General features: G+C 44.4%; 1 pseudogene; it reads left to right on the forward strand.

Annotated features, from left to right (window-relative positions):
• Positions 1-654: 654 nt before the first annotated feature.
• On the forward strand, positions 655-3,125 carry LOC117833421 (uncharacterized; annotated as a pseudogene).
• The last annotated feature ends 4,152 nt before the right edge of the window (positions 3,126-7,277 follow it).

The following is a 7,277-nucleotide window of genomic DNA, read 5'->3' on the forward strand; positions in this document are numbered from 1 at the left end:
TGCCATTTGTGTTTTTAATCATGGTACCCATATACTATTTATACTACTCATGTATACCACCCATACCACAGGTGAAGTTTTCAGTAGTATACAATTCATCTTAATCGTCGGATGTTTATATCCTAGTACTTTTCGAATACAATGGTTGTGTACCATAAAAGAGCTCGCGGCGCCGGCATCACAACTACGGGTCATGGGTGGCCGGCGGTTGCGCGCAACGGTAGTGGCTTAGTTGTAAGTTGATCAGGACCGAAGAATCGAAGATGCGATTGCAAGGATCCAACGGGCTTGGCCGATGCGCGTGCTGGCACAACGATGAGATGCCCGGCCGGCTCGGTTGCCCTCTATGTCCCAACTGTTAAGTAGCCTCAGCTTTTTACGATCCAAATTGTTACAGTCCAGCTTTTAGAATTCTGCAATCTGCAACCTGCTTTTCACAATCACATTCTTAAACACACAGGCTCCAAGTCACCGGCATCAAAGTTCTGATGTTTTGTTTTGTCTTCACCTGGTTACTTGCAAAATATTCATCGGCCTGATAACTAATTCTGGATATTTTTTGAAGGGTGTCTTTTATGTTTAGTTGCGCATGGATTCTGACGCTAGTAAGCTTAATCTCTTGGTGCGCATGGTATCTGATGAAACTTGTTCTGAACCTACTATCTGTCATTGTCATTACTGAAGAAAATCACGAAAGATTTCTCAGATGATCTGCAAATCGGTAGGGGTGGGTTTGCAGTTGTTTACAAGGTATTTTGATTCTATGAGCAACCCAACTACCGAAGGCAATGTCAAGCCTGACATTCATGCTGACACAGCAGTGTTTTGTGACTTTTGATTGCAGGGGTTTCTTGGAAATGGCAGGACAGTCGCTGTGAAGAAGCTGTTAGACACGATTGATCTGGATGAGGCTAAATACAACCAAGAGGTTGATTGCCTGATGAGGGTCAAGCACAAAAATATAGTATGATTCCTTGGATACTACGCTGGTACTCATGGGAAACTTCAGGACCAAAGGGGAAGTTTGTCATGGCAGCTGTTCGACACAGATTGCTCTGCTTTGAGTATCTACCTAATCGCAGTCTGCGTCACTATATCACTGGTACGATCTGTGGCACCTAATGAAGTTCATCTATCTATTATTTATTAAGGATTATCTTTGCCACGCTTCCCAGGCTTTGAATCGAACTATTAACTGTCCAGTTTGTACTAAAAGATGCCGTGAACAACACTCTTTAACGGGCATGAGCAACGTGTGAAGACCAACCGGTCTTTATACGTGGGTCATGTAAAAGTAGTCTTTTACCCCTATTTCTTTGCCACAATATGAGCCAGGTATGTATAAGTATGGATCCCACTTGCAAATAAAAATCAACCGTCCCACCTAGCCAACCATGGAGAGAGAGTGAGAAAATATTATTCTATTCTATATGGGTGATCTTTAGCTATATGGGTACCCATAAGCCTGCAACTCTTTAAATTGCCTGCATAACGGTGAGACATGCCATATCACTCTATAAGGACTACTTTTACTTCTCATTGTGGCTGCCCTGTTTCCTTTGCACAGATGCATCTCATGGACTGGAACGGAGAGAACGATATAAAATATTAAAGGGAATTTAGCAAAAGGCACATGTCATCTTCATGAGCTACATATAGTTCATTTAGATCTGAAACCTGCCAATATACTACTGGACGATAACATGGTGCTAAATATTTCTGATTCTGGTCTCTCAAGGTGCTTCGATGAAAACCAAACCAGGACTATTACATCATGGCTATATGGATCCTGGTTAGCTAGCTAGGCCTATTCAGAGTCACATTATAATTTTGTTAGGCATGTATAGATTTTTTATGCATTAATCTAATCGTACGATACATGTTTCATGCAGGGGATATCTGGCACCAGAGTGCCATAGTGGAGTCATCACATTCAAGTTGGACATATACAGTCTAGGTGTTATATTCACAGAGATACTGACGGGGACAGAAGGGATATTCTCCAGTTGACGATGTAAGGAAAACTATACAGAATATGCACACAGTGGCAATGTCCAATATAAAATTGTTCACATGGTTTAGTAAATTGTTCTGAATAATATAAAATCCTGAGCCATGATAAGCTGCTTGACACAAAAAGGAAAATGATGAAATTAAACAATGAGCGAAGGCACGTTTTGGAGCCTGCACCCTGTTCACGTCCCATTTTTTTTTGTGACTTCTTCGTAAATCGATCCTTACATGTATATCTTTGCAACTTTACAGGTGCTTGAAAACTGGAGGAACATGTTTGACATATCATCGGAAGATACACTTTGGGAACAAGTAAGAGTATTGACACAGATAAGCATAAAGTGCATGGATCTTGTCCCAGCAAAGAGACCCGATATACAGTGTATAATCCAGTGGATCAAGGAAACAGAAAGAACTGAGCAGTTTATCATATCTGGCATGATTACTTCATTGATGCCACAGCTACGCAGCTGGCGCATTCTAATATAATAACTTTGTTCACATAGAACCTAGAGACAGCTAGGTAAATTTGAAAGGGAGTAGATAGTTTAGAATCTTAATTTACAAGAGGTGAACAAATATTAGGAATATATATAACTTACCTTTCAAGTGGCAATGTACATTGAGCTAGTGGTTTATTGCACTGTCGGTTAATGACAAAAATGCTGGTAGTGATAGCCTAGTTACCAATACCGGTCGTAATTGCTGTGTTGTCCTGTGAACATTCAGGTGGAAGAGGAGCTGCAGGCTGGAGTGATGCGGAGCCCCCCGCACTACATTGAGAGGCTGCCAGCCAAGCAGCTGACGTGGAAGCTGGTCTTCAAGGTCCTGCTGCGGCTCCCAATCTACACGGGCACTAAGGCCAGTCCCAGTACAAGGTTTCATCGCACTGTTTCTAAGGATGCCACATTATCCCATGATGTGTATTCTCATGAATGAAACAGAGAGTCCCAGTGCATAGTTCCATTTCACGATTTCATAGGATGATCATGACATTTAATTGTGAGGTATGTGATTGGATATGGTTAGAAGAAATGAAACTCTATAGCCCCCAATGCAAGTTTTATAGTCTTGGAAACAGTGTATACACAATTTCATCCTGATGAAACTCCTTCCCTCTCCCACTTCATAACTATCATGCCATGTCATCACATATGCTGATGTGTCACTGTATTTAATGTGCATAAAACTTCTATGAAACCCCCACTGGGATTAGCCTAATATCGAGGGTGCTAGCTAGTGGCGGTCCAGTAGAGATCATCCTCGTGGACGCAGGCACCGGCTCGCCGGCCGAGCTCCGGTAGACGCTGCGCTTGATGCTGGTCCCGCTCGACGGGGAATTCCCACCGGACGGCCGTCAGGAATGGTCATACGAGGAGTTCCAGAGGAACGTGGTGCATGACCGGCGTGAGTGCGCAACTGTGCACTGCTCAGGGGCGATGTCAGCCTCACCATGAGGCACGGTGGTGCTAAGGTGGCGCACATGCTCCACCGCATGCATGCTAGGCAATGAAAAGCACCGAGAGGGCAGGGTTCGAGAGGGCAGAGGCCATCACAGAGGCCTTCAGAGTCATAGAAAGCCGCGCGCTAGGCAATGAAAAGCACCACCCTCCCGTCATCAGCGATGAAGTCTGGAGGCTGGAGAAGATCGGTAAGGATGGCGCGTTCTGCAGGAGGCTTTAAGACCACCACGTCAAGACTGTTCAGGACTTGGTCAGGATGCTCATGGTCAAGCCCAACGAGCTGCGCGCGGTGAGCTTCTAAGTACTTTTCACGCGCAGGTATGTCAGATTCTGGGCTCGCAATGCCGTTTTGATCGACGACTGTACTGTTTGAAGGGATCAGATTCTGGGCGGCGCCATGACCGACCACACCTGGGAGTTAACGACGAAGTACGCAAGGACCTGCGTCCCTGGCGACAAGGTGTACGCGTAAGTACCTGCAAAGATTTACAGAACTACTCTACATTACGAACTCAGGCTTGTGGTGGTACAACTGTTATAACTACTGCCTGGGCAACATACAGGAGCAGCGCACATGGCGCTGCCGGGCACCAGCGGAGACAACCTCAGGTTCCAGGGCAGCCAAGACATGGAGTTCTAGGTCATCGACAACAAGACTGCCTGTTTGTAACATCAACCGGTTTTGTTATATATAGAACTGCTGATTCCGAACCTGTAGACAAACCAGCAAGAGGGTGGACTTGGACCAGCAAACAGCATCAACAACATGCAGTAATCAGTATGACCGGAAACCCTCACAATAGAGTATAACCAGGATGCAGATTTCTTATGCAGCCTCTTTAACTAATAGCAAGCGATAGCAATAGTAAAGCATCCCGTCTGGTAATGTAAGTCCGTGACTGTCTGCTTAGCCATCTCCCCCCTATGTTACTCCCTAGGTCTTGCAACATTTGTTGATTTTACAGGGAGTTCCACCAAGTGTCATATTGTTTTATCCACCTCTTTAACCCCTCCTTTGATGCTGCGGAAAAATGTGAATTAGTTGTAGCCTATGTTATCAACAGGTGGTTATGTGTGGTAATGCCTTATTAACTCTTAGATTTTGTTCTTCCTGGGTCTAATTATTTGGCGATCGTGAACAAATCTTGTGGAACGGAGAGACAGACTTCCATGAATTGCAACTGGAAACCGTCCGTGCTGGGTGGCTGCTGCCGCTTGCTTCAGCTACCCATTTTTGAAACTTTAATCATCTATATATACATTTCGAAATATACTGTTTGGTCGCCCACATATTCAATGTTCGAATATTTAGTTAATTAGTTCCGAAATTTTAAGGGAAGAAGTCCCCGCGCGCGTGTGGCCACGGCTAATTTTTTGTTAAAAAAATCCCTGAAATGTTAAACTGTCGATTTGGCATGTTCTATTCTTTATAATGAAATTTTGCACAATCTCATGCTGATTCATTAAAAAAGACATGTTGTACTATTGATCCTGCATTTCCTGCTTAGACCTTGTTGGGATGAAACATGTGTTCGTTTAGCCCACGCAGGTTTCGACCTCAGCCCTATCCCGACGAAACCTACTCCTCCCTGGCCTGGATTCGTCTCACGAGTCAAGGGCGTGGGACCGATCCGATCCCCTCGCGAGATGCTGCGAAGGGGAGGACGCGATGTGGTGGTGGTGGTGGCGACGCAGGGGTGCTGCGGCAGCACGATTCGAGGTGTCGACGACGGTGACGCAGTGCCCTCTTCGCCGGCGGCTGTCGGCCTTCTCTCCAGTGAGTTTCTAGTCGTTCCCTTCCTCCTCTTCTCTCCCGTTTCCTAGGGTTTCATAGGTTTCTTGCCGGTGGCCGGCGGCGGCAGCAGCGAGAGCACGCAGAACGCATGTAGATCGATTGGCCTCCCTAGCTACTGCAGGCCACACAAACACCATGATTCAGTCTAACCCTGAATTATGAACTGCAGTTAGTTATTCAGGCTTTGGAATGCCTGACGTGTACCAACCTTGTGCACAGCACAGCACCGACCTTTCGCTTTGGTGAAGCATAGAATATCTGCAGAGGGTGAGCACGTAATGGATCGATGATACCCAAGGGAACCTGCACGAGATGATAGCAACAGTTTTTGATGGCGATTATTCAGACAGAGTTCGTTCGTTTGAGACTTTGAGCTGATGATGGTCTTGTGGTTCCTTGTTACTAGACATCCTTTAAATCAATCAGGTGTTTTGTGGTTCCTTGTTACTTAATTGATTTTCTTTAGGTTGTAGCTAAAATAACAAGATCAATCAGATACTTTACAGTTCCTTGATACTTGGTTGATTTTCTTTAGGCTGCAGGTACATCATTAATTGCTTGTTTGTAACAATCGGGATAGCTGGAGTGTCGCTACTTTTTTATTGGGAATGCTAAACCTAAACCCAGTCCATCAACTGTGCTCCGCACATGCTAGTAACTAAAATTCATGAAAAAAAGGCCCATAGCTAATAACAAAAACATAACAAAATACTAATATTGACATGATGTTTTTCTTTATTCAACTGTGATTCGTGATAGAATTTAGCTCGCGGTAACTGTATACATGTTTTCTTTCATCCTAATAGTTTTTCCCCTTACTTTGCATTGCACTTCCGCACATGTTTGACATGTACTTACACGGTTACACAAAATGATACATATAAATCTTGGTATTTTCTATGTTATCACCTACGAATATAGGTAATTCAGAATCATGATATTTGTTTTACAATGACAAGCATAGGTAACTTGCATGAATATTTAAGGATTAATTTATCTTATTTTTTGATAATGAAAGAGGTGCATAATTAGACGCAAATTTAGAGACTATTTCATATTATTTTTGTAATGGTATACATGGATAATTTATATGAATATTAGGGCTTATGTTATTTTTAATCGTGGTAGAGATGGATAATTTAGATTTATATTTAAGGTTTTGTTTAGACTATTATCATAATGGCAGACATGAGTAATTATTTGAGAAAACAAAACGGGCGTGATTTGATTATAATCTACCAAATAGACAGCCTCATTTTTCTAGTTTTTGCGAGAATTTCTAATTTTTTTATTTTTTAGCGTGTTCTCCAAGGATTAATGTGGAGGCTTCAAAAGGAAAGCAGTAAGATTGTTCATTAAACAAAAGGTCTATAGCGATAATCTAATGATTTTTGCTATACCTCTGTCACAGATTCTAGGGGTCAAAATCTTTCAAATTTCATACCTTCTTCTCCAGCGAGCTTCATTGCTTCTTTTAAGTCTGGCGACCTCCATTAGCTCCGGTGGGGTAGGGTTTCGGGTTGGGAGTTTGGTATTTGGAGGATTGGTGTCCCCGGCTGTAGAGAAAGCTCCAGGGAAGGCCGGCAGCCCGGCAGTGGTGGCAGTGGGTGGGCAGGGCGGCAGTGGCATCACTCGCCACGGGTGCAGGAGACAACCGGTTGGCCTGCGGTGGTGGCGGGGGCGAGCGTTGTCAAGGGGTTAGCGAGGGGGCAGCGGCTTCAGCAGCGGTGGCGTCGCCGGAAGCCGGGTGGATGGTGGTGGAGGCGGGGGAGCACAGCTCGGGAAGATGGGCTTGATGAAATAATGGGCTTGGCCCGTTGCAATTTCAGAAATTCCAAATAAATCTCAAAGGTCCATGTGGGCATGAGCAACTGGTTGGAGTGGTGCAAACCTTTAGTCCCACATTGCTAGTGAAGGAGAAGGATGGACAACATAAATATGGAGGTTGTCTCCACTCCTCCAAGCTATGTGTGTGGGGAGAGAAGGAAAGCTCCACACGCGCGCGC

This window comes from Setaria viridis, chromosome 8 (genome assembly GCF_005286985.2).
Source record: "Setaria viridis chromosome 8, Setaria_viridis_v4.0, whole genome shotgun sequence".
Lineage (NCBI taxonomy): Eukaryota > Viridiplantae > Streptophyta > Magnoliopsida > Poales > Poaceae > Setaria > Setaria viridis.